This window comes from Triticum aestivum, chromosome 1B (genome assembly GCF_018294505.1).
Source record: "Triticum aestivum cultivar Chinese Spring chromosome 1B, IWGSC CS RefSeq v2.1, whole genome shotgun sequence".
Lineage (NCBI taxonomy): Eukaryota > Viridiplantae > Streptophyta > Magnoliopsida > Poales > Poaceae > Triticum > Triticum aestivum.
In genome coordinates this window covers 186,314,704-186,333,388 of record NC_057795.1, presented here as the reverse complement: position 1 = coordinate 186,333,388, position 18,685 = coordinate 186,314,704, and the positions used below count along the sequence as shown (strand labels likewise).

Here is an 18,685-nt window from a genome sequence, read left to right as displayed (position 1 = left end):
TTATGTTTGTTTACAGAATGTGCCAAAAGACGTGCTAAATATTCAAGCTCCAATATAGAGTAGGAACCCGCAAATCTGATTGCTTATTAGTAATAAATGCCACAAAGCAGGATTCTGGAACAACTACGGTCAGGGACTATTTTCAAAACTAACTATATGAATGAAATTTTGAGCCTGCACCTTCCTTTATCCCAGATTTCTCCCAAAGTGTATCACTGCTGTTGCAACAATTCCCACTCAGGCATTAACACAAACACCCCGCATGGAAGAAATACCAAGTGTCGAGACAGAAAGAATGAGATCCAAAGGTACGCCAAAATACATGTTAAGTCTGCAAGCTCTACCAGAAAGTAGATATTGGACAGATAGAATTTTTGTTTCAGTAAATGTGCCAAATTTTATGTACTTCTATATTTTGGTAGCAACAATGAGCATGATAGGAAAAGAAAAATTGAGAATTCATCACATGATGGATAAGAAATTATTCCTTGGCAACACACAGAAGGTGAGACAATTTTTTTGCATGTCAATTTTGTACTTTCATTAGTATTTATTGAAGTACATAGTACTTGTATACATAGCATACAAGATAAAATATCCATTCACCTATCTAGTCAATAAGTGCAAGATCAATTAGGATGGAGAAAAAATATAAAAAATGGTTAATACATGACTGCTGGTAAATAGAAACGAACAGTCAAACCATGGTTACGGCTATGATGAACTAGCATAGAATATATGGGCATGTAAACCCAGGTAAGTACATAAACGACTGTGCATACCATGAGAACAAGTTATAGACTCCAATTGCAACAGTTGGCATCTGCTTGGAAATGTAGCTTCCCCTTGCTTCTCCTTCTCGTGGTGATACCTTCAAAAATAATATATGAGACAATCAACTGAAATCAAAATAAACAACTAGGCATCTGATTAAACAAGTAGGATTTTAATAACAATTTCACAATTCTTGAAGAAGAAAAGGCAGCATTGATAAAAATTGCATAGAAAAGAGCAAATGCAAATAAAGCAAGCCCGTAGTATGTATGGACGACTAGCAGGCCTTTCCGCGACAAAAAACAGTACTAGACCCCCAAACCTGAAACAAAAATCTGTAGCACAACCAACTAAAAGAAGAAGATCGCTGGACTCGGGTTCAAGATCACCCCATGCGTCAAGCACATGAAGACAAAGAGAACTAGCTCCCTCACACACACAATGATGAGAAAAAGCTAGTAGGAAAAGATGAATGGGTGAATGAACCCCGAACCATTTGTCATGAGTATGTGTTGTAAAAACGCATGGGCAGCCTACTTTGAAAGCAAACAAGACCAACATTATAAGAATATAATTAATGTGTGCTCTTCTTGTTGCCTGCAATATGAAGCTTCCACTTGTTATTTTCACAATACCATCACATAAACAAGATTTTGATTGATCCAACCAAGAATAGAAAATTGAGCTCCTGCAACTGAATCTACCTACATCAGATCATTCACATTGAGTTTATGTCCATCACAGAATCATAGAATCTAACCCTGTATTAATCCACCATAACAAAAATTGGACTGGTTCAGACAATTCGATGCAAGAAAGAAAAATTGACGCAATTGGGGATATTCACAATCGAGACTGCTTACAGAAACAAAGATGGGTCACAATTCTCTATGTATTTTAAAAACAGGGTCACATGTCCAGGAAATTGGACCGAAATCAAAATCTCTCTAACCTTGGGAGGCATATGAAATTCAGGTAACTTGGATCTGGAGATAGGGGATCTCGTTGCAGGTGGCTGGTGTGGTACTCACGTACGAGTGGCAATCATCAAGCACTAGCAGCCTGTTGGTGGAGAGTGAGGTGGGGGAGCGATGGCCCTACTCGATTCCTTCTGGAGACGAGGTTGCAGGTAGGCGAGCCGTTCCTCTCCCTCCGCCCGCCGTGTAGCCTACCGTTGACCAGGCCACAAAGTGTTGCACGCTGCCAAGGCCACCCACCACGCCGCGAATCCTCCCGCAGCCGAATCAACTCGCCGAAACCATCGCGATGTTGATCGGAGCAGCCGCTCGCATCCAGCCATGTGGAGAGAGAAGGTTCTCTGAGGAAGATGGGGGCGAGAGCTGTGGGATGTGGGAATTAGGAACGAACCGTCGGTGTAATTTTATTTTGACCTAAAATAAAAATTACGTTGGACAGGCACGGAAGTGTGTACGTGGCTTGCCTTTCGGCAAGGGGAGGAGTAAACTCGGGTGGGGCGTGGCGTGGTTCGTCCGACCGGGGCGAGGAATTACTAATTCTTCACCCTGGGTCCAAAATGGAGTTTATATATATATATATATATATATATATATATATATATATATATATATATATATATATATATATATATATATACATCTGGGCTATTCTGTTATGCGTAACAGAATATTATTCTGTTACTCTACTTGAACTGATGAATTCAAGCGGTTGAACTGATGCTTTCTGCTGCTGTTAAAAATTGTCTTCTTTAGTTCAAATTTTTTTTGTAAATTTTTTTGTCGAAACGGGGCGTGTAATATATCGTAGGAAAGCTCTCTTGACGTCCACATTACAATCTTATAATTTGTTTTTGCAAAAATTTATGATTTAAGAGCAGTTTTGAAAAAACCGTTTTTTTCAAAACCGAAAACGCTAATCGTATTTTGGACTTAATTCTCAAACGGTTTGTCGGAATTGAGCAAATGAGATGGCGTTGGAAAGCTTGTGAAAATCCGCATCTTCCATATATCTACTATTTTTTCAAATTCTATATGATTTAAAAGTAATTCGAAAAACGGTGAAATTCTGGGCGAAATGTATTTTCAATGTTTTTTGCAAACGGTTTGTCGTATTGACGCAAATGATACGGCGTTGGAAAGCTATGGAAAATGCGCAACTTTTGCGTATAGAAAGTTTTTTCTAATTCCTTACAGTTTAAATATGAATTCAAATACGGTTAAAATTGGTTTTGAACGCGGTTTTTTGAAAAAGTTTGTCGAAATGGGGCAAATAATATACCGTTGGATAGCTATCGAAAATGCGAAACTTAGTCATGTTGGACGTTTTCTCTACTTCGCAACCGTTTAAGAGTAATCTTGAATACAGCATGACGGATCCTGCTGTTTTCTCGTCTGAAAAACAGAGTAGTCGTACTGATATATGTGTATGTTTGTACTGAGCTGTTTTTTTGTACAGTAATTTTAAATGGTTCCAAAAAGGTACTTGTACTGATGCTTGCATGTGTTTGTACTAAGCGTGTTTTCACTAACTAGACTTTGCTCTATTTTTTGGGTAATATTTTTGTCGTAAATTTTCAAAGGTTTTTTGTATCCTAGCCCTGAACTTGCATGGTTTATATTGTTGAACTGAATGTTATTGTATCGTCTCCCGTGTACTTGCATGGTTTATATCATCAAACTGAATGATATTTTTTTAAGGAAAATGTTTTTTTATTCTTTTTTTGAACTAAACATTTTTTACAACGATAATCTGGACTTCTCTTATTTTATGACTTCTACTTTTCCCATTTGAATTGCATGGGGGTTCTTTTTGCTTGAACTTTTACAAGTTGAATTTCTGTTATTTCTTTTATTTCGAACAGACCATCATTTTTAACTTGTACTGATCAATATTGTCACAGAATTACACTTTGAATGGATCACCTTCTCCTATCTGGACTGACCACAAAACTTGCATTAGGAAACTCACAAAAACAAGGATGATTACAACGAGATCGACGAGAATGTATGAACCATACCATTTTTAGCTCAATAAATTCTATACACAGAGTACTAGTACTGAGTGCAGTTTTGGTCTTTGTACTGAGCATTCTGTTTTTTCGTTCGAAAACAGAGTAGTTGAAATGATCTCTCTATGTGTTTGTACTGAGCATGTTTTCAAAGACGGGACGTCATTTTTTTAACTTGCATAATAAAACAGTGGACTTATATCTCCGGATGTTTTGAACGGCCTCCTGTCGAGACATGAACTTATATAACTGAACCTTTTTTGGGATTACAATTTTAGATTTGTTTTCTCGTCCAAACTGACGACACCATCAGCTTCGATTTTGCATGGTTTCACTAGTTGAACTGATGGATGTTTTCTTTTTGTTTCATTCAAACTCGAACATTTTTTGCAATGAAGGATATGTACTTCCTTTTGTTTGCGACTTCATAATCCTGTTGCAACCTGATTGGTAACTGAATCCAGGTCCCTTCTTTTCTGCCAACCACAATGTTGTTAAAAGAATCAGCAGCCTGAATGTCAATCGTAGTAGCCTTTGATAGAAGAAAATATAGGTTTTATAACAAGTGCAAGCCAACTGGGAAAAAACTGAAACTGCTCTATGTACCAAGTACACCAACTCAGGATGCCAAGCGGCATCATCCTCAATCAGTGATTCAGTTGCCATAACGTATAGTACATCAAAAACACATGCATATCACAATAGTGAGGAATATTTCATGTCTTACATATCAAACATGGTGGTTAATAATAGTAGAATCCAAACCCATAATGTACATATACTCTCGAAGAAAACTCATAATGTACACTCAAAGCCACGCGCACACCAATCTCTCACACTTCTTTTTACCGCTTCACATTTCCTTCTCTGCGGCATCACACACCACAATCCATAGAGAAAAACCTCTGTCTGCAAATAGTTAGAATCGTCTCAAATCAACCCGGACATATCATACAGTTTCACGAGGGGTTCAACCTTGAGAGAAAGCAATCTAAACTAGAGAATACAAAAATGGAAAAGATGGAGAACTAGCAATCATAGGTGACAGTGCCTGACGTTCATCGAATCATATCAGGCAACATGGACATCCTTCAGGGAGGCAGGATCCACCTTCGGAGGATCCGAATGGCGCCTTGCTCTTTCCTTCAGCTTATCTGCGGGTGACATTTGGTTTCTCTGTGGCTGGGAAGGATAGGCGCTTCTTTATCGATGAGTGGGCTAGAGATGCTCTATCAGGGACCTCAAACTTATCGGCAAATACCATGTGGTACCGAGATTTTGCTCTTGTAGACTTCGTGGACTGCATGTAGCTAGGGAGAGCTGGTGTGCTTGTTAGGCTCGCATCATCCTGGATCGAGCCTCCACTGTGCTCAGCCTCCTTGGGCGCTCAGAGCATATGCTTGTGATGCTCCTCAAGTCATCCTCCTTGTATAGCCAGCTATCTCTTTGGCTTGAAGGTCTGAATTTACCTGCAACAGAGGGGTTCTTTGATAGGGGGGTTGATGGTGATTGCCGGCTTGGTGGACGGCTCAACTTGCATGGTATTGCAGGCCTCTGGATTGAGAGAGCACGGGGCACAAAAGTATAGACTTGATGGCATCAAGAGAACAAGTGACTACCAACATCTAGCAATAAAAGCTAGGGTATAGAAAAATTAAACTGATGTTTTTTGTCATTCCAACAAACCTCCAGCATATATATTTTTGAACTGATTTTTATTCGATTATTGTATTGTTGCCGTGTAGGAGGGAATTAGAAAAAGGCTCTATCATTGATGTCAGGGTAGTTCAGTCAATATGCGTGTGTGTGCGCATGTGATTTAATCAATCAATGATGATGGACAACATCCCTATGTACTGTGCCTCCCATTTTGAACATACACATTTTTTTGAACACACACACTGAACTGTTTCTGGGGTTCTTAACGAGCTGATGATAGAAAAAATGTTGAACTGAAAAAATGTTGAACATCATAAATCATATATCAGTATTTTAAAAACAATGTGTATAACAAAGTGTGTGCTCCGGACACATGCAGTTCCATAGCAGTTTGACAAACACACACACACACACACGAGTAGCTGTTTGACACACTCAATATTCGGCATATTTCGAGTATCTGTTTACTGACATAAAGTCATAAACACAGACACGATATTGGGATCGGACTTAAGGCTTTCATCAAGCATCACTAATTTAGTTTAATTTCACCTTGGGTATTTTTGTTTGAGTTGATCTCTTGTAGGTCGACTAGTCCAGCGAGGAGAAGCAATGTGAGGCGTGCCGCAGCTAAGCCATGACCTGTGCCGAAAAGTAAGCTCAACAGTCACTACGATGACCCAAATCCAACAGCAAAACTGAATATATGTAATGCTCCAATACACACAGAATGCACACACTTAAGTTCAGAGATCCAACCCGTTTATGTTCAGGGAATAAATGCATTTAAGCTCAAAGAACAAATGCTTCAGTTTAGAACATAGTTCCTGAACTTTCTAATTAGTATAACATGTTCTGACGCCGGCACACAATGTGTACGGAGTAGCTCTATTCTTTCTGTGTGAATGTTTAAGAGGAAAATCAACCTTGAATTGCAGGAGAGAAGAGAAGTCTATGGCCGCGGGGATGCCCCTTCGGCACCGACATTCATCAGTACTAGTATGCCTGAACAATAAGTTTAGATTTGTATACTACAAGATGATGTAATAGTACATTTTTCATCAACTTGATATTCATCTGTACTAGTATGCCTGAATAATAAGTGCATATTTGTATAGTACAAGATCATGTAATAGTACATTTTTCATAGCAAAATCAGCTCTGATTCGGTCAAAAAGAGCAAACTTTCTGCTCACGCTGAATACTAGAATATAGATACAGAAACAAATCATTTTTATCTAAAGCTTCATAGCCCATTTGGCTTCAACCTTGAGAAGATGACATTTTTTGGTCACGCAAAAGACGAACATCTAACCTACAGTATATTGCACTGACTCCTTCTCACATGGTGAACTTTTTTACTTGCAGTAGGCCAAATCACAGACTATGGAGAAAGAAAGCCTCCATGACTACTTGCAGGCACAACCTGGAAGCACATTTGGTGGGAGATGGAGAAGGGAAGGAGAAGTGCAGGAGCAGGGGGTCTACGGGGATGAACCTGATCCAGAGAGTGGAGGAGGACAGCCGAATCAGGGGGGCTCCTGCTTGCGTGAATGAGAGTTTGGAGCCATGGTGGTCGGAGGGAGGGCGGCGACCGGAGCTGAAGAAGACGCTGCCGGCGATGGGGATAGGGCCGGGTGGCAGCGCGCTCGAGGAGGAGGACGGGCGGCGGTGTTGGAAATATGCCCTAGAGGCAATAATAAATTGGTTATTATTATATTTCCTTGTTCATGATAATTGTTTACTATCCATGCTATAATTGTATTGATAGGAAACTCAGATACATGTGTGGATACATAGACAACACTATGTCCCTAGTAAGCCTCTAGCTGACTAGCTCGTTGATCAATAGATGGTTACGGTTTCCTGACCATGGACATTGGATGTCGTTGATAACGGGATCACATCATTAGGAGAATAATGTGATGGACAAGACCCCAATCCTAAGCCTAGCACAAAGATAATAGTTCGTATGCTAAAGCTTTTCTAATGTCAAGTATCATTTCCTTAGACCATGAGAGTGTGCAACTCCCGGATACCGTAGGAATGCTTTGGGTGTACCAAACGTCACAAAGTAACTGGGTGGCTATAAAGGTGCACTACAGGTATCTCCGAAAGTGTCTGTTGGGTTGGCACGAATCGAGACTGGGATTTGTCACTCCGTGTAAACGGAGAGGTATCTCTAGGCCCACTCAGTAGGACATCATCATAATGTGCACAATGTGATCAAGGGGTTGATCACGGGATGATGTGTTACGGAACGAGTAAATAGACTTGCCGGTAACGAGATTGAACAAGGTATCGGTATACCGACGATCGAATCTTGGGCAAGTACAATACCGCTAGACAAAGGGAATTGTATACGGGATCGATTGAGTCCTTGACATCGTGGTTCATCTGATGAGATCATCGTCGAACACGTGGGAGCCAACATGGGTATCCAGGTCCCGCTGTTGGTTATTGACCGGAGAACCTCTCGGTCATGTCTGCATGGTTCCCGAACCCGTAGGGTCTACACACTTAAGGTTCGATGACGCTAGGGTTATAAAGGAAGTTTGTATGTGGTTACCGAATGTTGTTCGGAGTCCCGGATGAGATCCCGGACGTCACGAGGAGTTCCGGAATGGTCCGGAGGTAAAGATTTATATATGGGAAGTCATGTTTTGGTCACCGGAAAAGTTTCGGGTTTTATCGGTAACGTACCGAGACCACCGGGAGGGTCCCGGGGGTCCACCAAGTGGGGCCACTGGCCCCAGAGGGCTGCATGGTCCAAGTGTGGGAGGGGACCAGCCCCAGGTGGGCTGGTGCGCCCCCCCCCCCCCACAAGGGTCCAAGGCGCATAGTGTTTGGGGAGGGGGCGCCCCACCTTGCTTGGGGGGCAAGTTTCCCCCTCTCCACCCCTTGGCCGCCCCCCCTAGATGGGATCTAGGGCTGGCCGCCAGCCCCTAGGGGTGGAAACCTAGGTGGGGGCGCAGCACCCTCTCCCCCTATATATAGTGGAGGCATAGGAGCAGCCCAACACATGAGTTTCTTCTCCTGTTGGCGCAGCCCTACCTCTCTTTCTCCTCATAACTCGCAGTGCTTGGCGAAGCCCTGCTAGACTACCACGCTCCTCCATCATCACCACGCCGTAGTGCTGCTGCTGGATGGAGTCTTCCTCAACCTCTCCCTCTCACCTTGCTTGATCAAGGCATGGGAGACATCATTAGGCTGTACGTGTGTTGAACGCGGAGGTGCCGTCCGTTCGGCACTAGGATCTCCAGTGATTTGGATCACGACGAGTACGACTCCTTCAACCCCATTCTCTTGAACGCTTCCGCTTAGTGATCTACAAGGTTATGTAGATGCACTCTCCTTCCCTTCGTTGCTAGATTACTCCATAGATTGATCTTGGTGTTGCGTAGAAAATTTGAATTTCTGCTACGTTCCCGAACAGTGGTATCAAAGCTAGGTCTATGCGTAGATTCTTTGCACGAGTAGAACACAAAGTAGTTGTGGGCGTTGATTTTGTTCAATATTCTTACCATTACTAGTCCAATCTTGATTCGGCGGCATTGTGGGATGAAGCGGCCCGGACCGACCTTACACGTACACTTACGTGAGACAGGTTCCATCGACTGACATGCACTTGTTGCATAGGGTGGCTAGTGGGTGCCAGTCTCTCCCACTTTAGTCGGATCGGATTCGATGAAAAGGGTCCTTATGAAGGGTAAATAGCAATTGACATATCACGTTGTGGTTTTTGCGTAGGTAAGAAACGTTCTTGCTAGAAACCCATAGCATCCACGTAAAACATGCAAACAACAATTAGAGGACGTCGAACTTGTTTTTGCAGGGTATGCTATGTGATGTGATATGGCCAAGAAGAATGTGATGAATGATATGTGATGTATGAGATTGATCATGTTCTTGTAATAGGAATCACGACTTGCATGTCGATGAGTATGATAACCGGCAGGAGCCATAGGAGTTGTCTTTATTTATTGTATGACCTGCGTGTCATTGAACAACGTCATGTAATTACTTTACTTTATTGCTAACCAGTAGCCATAGTAGTAAAAGTAATAAGTTGGTGAGACAACTTCATGGTGACACGATGATGGAGATCATGATGATGGAGATCATGGTGTCATGCCGGTGACGACGATGATCATGGAGCCCCGAAGATGGAGATCAAAAGGAGCAATATGATATTGGCCATATCATGTCACTATTTGATTGCATGTGATGTTTATCATGTTTATACATCTTATTTGCTTAGAACGACGGTAGTAAATGAGATGATCCCTCATTAAAATTTCAAGAAAGTGTTCCCCCTAACTGTGCACCGTTGCGAAAGTTCGTCATTTTGAAGCACCACGTGATGATCGGGTGTGATAGATTCTTACGTTCACATACAATGGGTGTAAGCCAGATTTACACATGCGAAACACTTAGGTTAACTTGACGAGCCTAGCATGTACAGACATGGCCTCGGAACACAAGAGACCGAAAGGTCGAGCATGAGTCGTATGGAGGATACGATCAACATGAAGATGTTCACCGATGATGACTAGTCCGTCTCATGTGATGATCGGACACGGCCTAGTTGACTCGGATCATGTAATCACTTAGATGACTAGAGGGATGTCTATCTGAGTGGGAGTTCATAAGATGAACTTAATTATCCTGAACATAGTCAAAAGATTCTTGCAAATTATGTCGTAAGCTCGCGCTTTAGTTCCACAGTTTAGATATGTTCCTAGAGAAAATATAGTTGAAAGTTGACAGTAGCGATTATGTAGACAGTAGAAAGCTTATGTCCTTAAAACACCGCTCAGTGTGCTGAACCCCAAACGTCGTCTATGGATGTTGCGAACATCAAACATACACGTTTTGATAACTACGTGATAGTTCAGTTAAATGGTTTAGAATAGAGGCACCAAAGACGTTTTCGAAACATCGCGGAACATATGAGATGTTTCGAGGGCTGAAATTGGGATTCCAGGCTCGTGCCCACGTCAAGGTATGAGACCTCCGACGATTTTCTTAGCCTACAAACTAAGGGAGAAAAAGCTCAATCGTTGAGCTTGTGCTCAGATTGTCTGAGTACAACAATCACTTTAATCGAGTGGGAGTTGATCTTCCAGATGTGATAGTGATGTTTCTCCAAAGTCATTGCCACCAAGCTCTAGAGCTTCGTGATGAACTATAACAAATCAGGGATAGATATGATGATCCTTGAGATATTCGCGATGTTTGACACCGCGAAAGTAGAAATCAAGAAGGAACATCAATTGTTGATGGTTGGTGAAACCACTAGTTTCAAGAAGGGCAAGGGCAAGAAGGGATACTTCATGAAATGGCAAATCAGCTGCTACTCTAGTGAAGAAACCCAAGGTTGAACCCAAACCCAAGACTAAGTGCTTTTGTAATAAGGGGAACAGCCACTAGAGCAGAATTACCCTAGATACTTGGTAGATGAGAAGGCTGGCAAGGTCGATAGAAGTATATTGGATATACATTATGTTAATGTGTACTTTACTAGTACTCCTAGTAGCACCAGGGTATTAAGATACCGGTTCGGTTGCTAAGTGTTAGTAACTCGAAATAAAAGAGCTACGGAATAAATGGAGACTAGCTAAAGGTGAGCTGACGATATGTGTTGGAAGTGTGTCCAAGTTTGATGTGATCAAACATCGCACGCTCCCTCTACCATCAAGATTAGTATTAAACCTGAATAATTGTCATTTGGTGTTTGCATTGAGCATAGACATGATTGGATTATGTCTATCGCAATACGGTTATTCATTTAAGGAGAATAATGGTTACTCTATTTATTTGAATAATACCTTCAATGGTCTTGCACCTAAAGGAATGGTTTATTGAATCTCGATCGTATTGATACACATTTTCATGCCAAAAGATATAAGATAGTAATGATAGTACCACTTACTTGTGGCACTGCCATGTAAGTCATATTGGTATAAAACGCATGAAGAAGCTCCATGTTGATGGATCTTTGGACTCACTCATTTTTGAAAAAAGTTTGAGACATGCGAACCATGTCTATTGGTGTATACGCATGAAGAAACTCCATGCAGATGGATCGTTTGGACTCACTTGATTTTGAATCACTTGAGATATGCAAATCATACCACATGGGCAATATGACTGAAAAGCCTCGTTTTCATTAAGATGGAACAAGATAGCAACTTGTTGGAAGTAACACATTTTGATGTGTGCAGTCCAATGAGTGCTGAGGCATGCAGTGAATATCGTTATGTTCTTACTTCACAGATGATTCGAGTAGATGTTGTATATTTACTTGATGAAACACAAGTCTGAATTATTGAATGGTTCAAGTAATTTCAGAGTGAAGTTGAAGATCATTGTGACAAGAGGATAAAATGTCTATGATATGATCATAGAGATGACTATCTGAGTTACGAGCTTTGGCACGCAATTAATACATTGTGGAAATTGTTTCACAATTAATCCCGCCTGGAACACCATAGTGTGATGGTGTGTCTGAAAATCATAGTTGCACCCTATTGGATATGGTGCGTACCATGATATCTCTTATCTAATTACCACTATCGTTCATGGGTTAGGCATTAGTGACAACCGCACTCACTTTAATAGGGCACCACGTAATTCCGTTGAGACGACACCGTTTGAACTATGGTTTGGAGAAACCCAAGTTGTCATTTCTTAAAAGTTTGGGGCTGCGACGCTTATGTGAAAAAGTTTCAGGTTGATAAGCTCGAACCCAAAGCGGATAAAATGCATCTTCATAGGACACCCAAAACAGTTGGGTATACCTCCTAATTCAGATCCGAAAGCAATAGGGATTGTTTCTTGAATTGGGTCCTTTCTCGAGGAAAGGTTTGTCTCGAGAATTGAGTGGGAGCATGGTGGAGACTTGATGTGGTTATTGAGCCGTCACTTCAACAAGTGTGTAGCAGGGCACATGAAGTTGTTCCTGTGGCGCCTACACCAATTGAAGTAGAAGCTTATGATAGTGATCATGAAGTTTTGGATCAAGTCACTACCGTACCTCGTAGGGTGACAAGGATGCGTACTGCTTCAGAGTGGTACAGTAATCCTGTCTTCAAGGTCATGTTGCTAGAAACAATGAACCTACAAGCTATGGAGAAGCAATGGTGGGCCCATATTCCAACAAATGGTTAGAAGCCATGAAATCTGAGATAGGATCCATGTATCAGAACAAAGCATGGACTTTGGTGGACTTGCCCGATGATCGGCAAGCCATTGAGATAAATGGATCTTTAAGAAGAAGACGGACGTGGACGGTAATGTCACCGTTTATGAAGCTCGACTTGTGGCGAAGAGTTTTTCACAAGTTCAAGGAGTTGACTATGATGAGATTTTCTCATCCGTAGCGATGCTTAAGTCTGTCAGAATCATGTTAGCATTAGCTGCATTTATGAAATCTGGCAGATGGATGTCAAAACGAGTTTCCTTACTAGTTTTCGTAAGGAAAGGTTGTATGTGATACAATCAGAAATTTTTTGTCGATCCTAAGGATGCTAAAAGGTATGCTAGCTCCAGTGATCCTTCCATGGACTGGAGTAAGCATCTCGGAGTTGGAATGTACGCTTTGATGAGATGATCAAAGATTTTGGGTTTATACAAAGTTTATGAGAAACTTGTATTTCCAAAGAAGTGAGTGGGAGCACTATAGAATTTCTGATGAGTATATGTTGTTGACATATTGATGGTCAGAAATGATGTAGAATTTTCTGTAAAGCATATAGGGTTATTTGAAAAGTGTTTTTCAAGTGAAAACCTAGATTAAGCTACTTGAACATTGAGCATCAAGATCTATAGGCATAGATCAAAAACACTTAATGGTACTTTCAAATGAGCATATACCTTGACATGATCTTGAAGGTGTTCAAAATGGATCAGTCAAAGAAGGAGTTCTTGCCTGAGTTGTAAGGTATGAAGTTAAGAGTTAAAGCTCGACCACGGCAGAAGAGAGAGAAAGGACGAAGGTCGTCCCCTATGCTTCAAACGTAGGCTCTATAGTATGCTATGCTATGTACCGCACCGGAACTGTGCCTTGCCATGAGTTAGTCAAGGGGTATAAAGAATGATCCAGGAATGGATCATTGGATAGCGGTCAAAATTGTCCTTGGAGTAAATAAGGACATGTTTCTCGATTATGGAGGTGATAAAGAGTTCGGTGTATAGGGTTACGTCGATGCAAGCTTTAACACCTATCTGAGTGACTCTGAGTAGCAAACTGGATACGTATAGTGGAGCAACCATTCGGAGTAGCTCCAAGTGGAGCGTGGAAGCAACATTTACAATATGACATAGAGAATTGCGAAGTACATACGGATCTGAATATTGCAGACCCGTTGACTAAAACCTCTCTCACAAGCAAAACATGATCAAACCCCAGAACTCATTGAGTCTTAATCACATGATGATGTGAACTAGTTTAATGACACTAGTAAACTCTTTGGATGTTGGTCACATGGCAATGTGACGTGTGAGTGTTAATCACATGGCGATGTGAACTAGATTATTGACTCTAGTGCAAGTGGGAGACTGTTGGAAATATGCCCTAGAGGCAATAATAAATTGGTTATTATTATATTTCGTTGTTCATGATAATTGTTTATTATCCATGCTATAATTGTATTGATAGGAAACTCAGATACATGTGTGGATACATAGACAACACTATGTCCCTAGTAAGCCTCTAGCTGACTAGCTCGTTGATCAATAGATGGTTACGGTTTCCTGACCATGGACATTGGATGTCGTTGATAACGGGATCACATCATTAGGAGAATGATGTGATGGACAAGACCCCAATCCTAAGCCTAGCACAAAGATCGTACTTCGTATGCTAAAGCTTTTCTAATGTCAAGTATCATTTCGTTAGACCATGAGATTGTCCAACTCCCGGATACCGTAGGAATGCTTTGGGTGTACCAAACGTCACAACGTAACTGGGTGGCTATAAAGGTGCACTACAGGTATCTCTGAAAGTGTCTGTTGGGTTGGCACGAATCGAGGCTGGGATTTGTCACTCCGTGTAAACGGAGAGGTATCTCTGGGCCCACTCGGTAGGACATCATCATAATGTGCACAATGTGATCAAGGGGTTGATCACGGGATCATGTGTTACGGAACGAGTAAAGAGACTTGCCGGTAACGAGATTGAACAAGGTATCGGTATACCGACGATCGAATCTCGGGCAAGTACAATACCACTAGACAAAGGGAATTGTATACGGGATCAATTGAGTCCTTGACATCGTGGTTCATCCGATGAGATCATCGTGGAACACGTGGGAGCCAACATGGGTATCCAGATCCCGCTATTGGTTATTGACCGGAGAACGTCTCGGTCATGTCTGCATGGTTCCCGAACCCGTAGGGTCTACACACTTAAGGTTCGATGACGCTAGGGTTATAAAGGAAGTTTGTATGTGGTTACCGAATGTTGTTCGGAGTCCCGGATGAGATCCTGGATGTCACGAGGAGTTCCGGAATGGTCCGTAGGTAAAGATTTATATATGGGAAGTCCTGTTTTGGTCACCGGAAAAGTTTTGGGTTTTATCGGTAACGTACCGGGACCACCGGGAGGGTCCCAGGGGTCCACCAAGTGGGGCCACCGGCCCCGGAGGGCTGCATGGGCCAAGTGTGGGAGGGGACCAGCCCCAGGTGGGCTGGTGCGCCCCCCCACAAGGGCCCAAGGCGCCTAGGGTTTGGGGAGGGGGCGCCCCACCTTGCTTGGGGGGCAAGTTTCCCCCTCTCCACCCCTTGGCCGCCCCCCTAGATGGGATCTAGGGCTAGCCGCCGGCCCCTAGGGGTGGAAACCTAGGTGGGGGCGCAGCCCCCTCTCCCCTTATATATAGTGGAGGCATAGGAGCAGCCCAACACATGAGTTTCTTCTCCTGTTGGCGCAGCCCTACCTCTCTTTCTCCTCATATCTCGCAGTGCTTGGCGAAGCCCTGCTGGACTACCATGCTCCTCCATCACCACCACGCCGTTGTGCTGCTGCTGGATGGAGTCTTCCTCAACCTCTCCCTCTCACCTTGCTGGATCAAGGCATGGGAGACGTCATCGGGCTGTACGTGTGTTGAACGCGGAGGTGCCGTCCGTTCGGCACTAGGATCTCCGGTGATTTGGATCACGACGAGTACGACTCCTTCAACCCCGTTCTCTTGAACGCTTCCGCTTAGCGATCTACAAGGGTATGTAGATGCACTCTACTTCCCTTCTTTGCTAGATTACTCCATAGATTGATCTTGGTGTTGCGTAGAAAATTTTGAATTTCTGCTATGTTCCCCAACAGGCGGCGCGGTGGGGAGGAGGCCGGCCGGAGGCACGGTGGGAGGAGGCCGGGCAGCGGCGCGGGTGAGAGGAGGACGGGCGGCGGCGCGAGAGGGAGGAGGCCAGGCGGCAGCGCGGCTGGGAGGAGGCCGGAAGGTGGCGCGGGGGAGGGGGGAGGAGGCCAGGTGGTGGCGCGTGGGGGAGGAGGTCGGGCGGCGGCGCGTGGGGGGAGGAGGTCGGGCGGCGGCGCATTGGGGAAGAAGCGGCCGGCAGCGGGTTCGGGGAGGAGGTGGTGTGGAGGATCTGCGGGGAGGAGTCGGGCAGATTTGTGTTTTTTGGATGGGCACGCCTTATAGGGGCGAGAGTAACAGAATATTATTATGTTACTAGTAACAAAATAGCCCTGTCCTATATATATATATATATATATATATATATATATATATATATATATATGAGTTTTCATGTCCTCTGCAACATTCACTTATAGCTAATTCTTTATGTAAGTCAATGTGATCGGACCCGTTCCCCCTCTATGCTAAACTCAACCTAGTCTGTTCACAAATTCTTCATGTGCATTCTATTTGAAACCCGTTCAAAATCTTCACTGTGTCCTTGACAGCTGAAGAATTTGCGAACGAAACATTAAAATTTCCAATTCTAATTTTTTCGGCTTTTGCCGCTCAAATCCTTCAGCATCCCACGACAGGATTTATCTATTCACCCATGATCTCACACGATATCCACCTCTCTGGACGTGGGTGACACATGTCGCTAGAATAGTAAGGGTCAGGGGCACATTCGTCCAATTTCCTCAGATGAGCGGTTTTTCACCTCGGTTATAACTACCCCTCCCCTTCCTCTGAGCTCATTTACTCTGCTCGATCTCTCTCCCTCGCTCGAGCTCTCTGACCCAGCGCCGCCGCTACATTCCATTGTCGCCGGTGAGGAAGAGCTTTGCTGCCTCGACCTCCTCGCCGTCGTACACACGCCGGTCGTGGAAATCTTCACCTCTGCTGCCGCCGTAGCTGTCTTGCTCTGCCAAGTTAGGGCGTGGAAGATTTGAACGAACGAACTTCCACTGTTCACCTCTCAGTTCGTCGTGTTCTTCGCCAAGGGTAAATAAAATTCACTTTTACTGCCCTTGTTGATTCTGATGATTTACACAAATCTTCAAAAGGAGTTTATTCTTCAACTTTCATATCCTTAAACACCACAGTTGATTCTGTTCTTGATCTATTTCTCTAAGATGATTTTTTCTTCAAGATTCCTCAATTGTGTGGATTTTCAATCTATATGACTCTGGAACCTAAGACAAGAACTCTTAGTGAAATTCCTCAAGAATCCACTCGTCAAATTCCTCAAACTTGATTCCTTTTAAAAACAAAATCTGAGAATGCATATCACCTCTCCAAATTCTTCGCACCTATACTCTGTTCACAGGTACACATGTCTGCTACTGAATCACTAGGTTCTCATCAACTTAACTCATTTGCAGCGTTCCTCGAAGAAAAACTGTATACCTCTTTAGAGAATTCTATTGTTCAGAACCCTCAGGTGAAGAATATGGCTGATGGAAAGCGACATCAGAAGGGAGGAAAAAGGCCTGAAACTAACACTGCCTTCAAAATCCCTGAAGAAATATATGAAGAATATTGTACTCCCGATGAAGCCACGCATGGCAAGGAGAACAAAAATCAGCGCAAAGTGCGCATTTAGAGGATCAAACGTAGATGGGCAAGAGAATGGAGAGAATATCTCTATGTCACTCCAAAGTATATGAAGAAATTTGCTGTCAATCCTCAATGCCCAAGACCTCCATTGGCTCTAGGCCAAGAAGCTGATCCCACAAGCATCAGAAGAGGTGAGGAATTACCCAAGGAGTGAGCCATGCACCAAAGGAAATTGGCCATGGTAGCAAAAGAGGCAGTGAAGAAATTAAATGAAGATTTTGTTGTTGCTGCTGCTGAGGCCTCTGCTAGCAAGCCCAAGAAGGCTATGCCGAAGAAGTCTGCTATGAAACCACCTTCTTCGGCAGCAATGCCCTCACGGCCCAGCTCATCAAAGACCTCACGGCCTTCTGCTCGAGCAACACCATCAAGTGAAGCACCTGCTCATGCAAAATCCTCAGCTGCACCTGCAAAGTTCTCAGCACCAGTGCATCTTGCCACGTGCCAAAGGACCGCTGGCATCTCTATTGCTTCAGGAGCTTCAGCTAGTTCCTCAGCTCAGCCTGAGTTGCTGTAGAAAAAGGCTGTTGCTGGACGCGGCACGAGGCCAACTCCTCACAAGAAGCAGGTTGGTTTTGAAATTCCCTCAACTAAAGATGAAGTTGATGATGATGAACTTGCTGAAATCATTAGAGACTAGCAACACCGGGCCGCTAGTGCCAAAGGCAGTGCTGTGCCACTTCTGCTGGATCCGAAGAAGATCCTGGATTTGATAGATATATGGCACAAAGATCCCAACACACATATGCCTGATCTGAACCTCTCACCTGGATAAAGTCACATGCTGACTGCCTTTGTCGCTGAAGAAAAATGGAAATTTGATGAGGCCAGGTTAGTGAAGAAAGCTCAGTACAAGAAGGAGCATTTTGTGAAGAGAAATGGTGTGAACATATCCACTGAAGAACTTGTGACTCTTTAGTCTGAGATCAAAGCTCTCAATGATGAATTTGATGCATACCGTGCTAATTGGCTAGGCGCCAAAGTCAAATTCGTCAAACTGGCAAAGGGCCTCAAGACCAATGTTGCTGCTGATGTGCAACAAGAAATTCCTCAGGGTGAAGCATCTACTCATACCACTGAAGAACATGCTAGTACAACTGATGAAAATTAGGCTATTGATGAGATTGAGAGTGCCAGGGCTGCTGAAGAAATTCCAGCTCCTGATGAAACTGCCAGGGCAACCATAAATGTTGCGCCTGAAGATCAACCCAGGCCAACTAAAGAATCTACTGCTGCG

The 18,685-nt window shown here is 43.3% G+C and overlaps 1 pseudogene; it reads right to left on the bottom strand.

Moving 5' to 3' along the window:
* Positions 1 to 4,831: 4,831 nt before the first annotated feature.
* On the bottom strand, positions 4,832 to 17,631 carry LOC123077959 (uncharacterized protein DKFZp434B061-like; annotated as a pseudogene).
* Between the last annotated feature and the right edge of the window lie 1,054 nt (positions 17,632 to 18,685).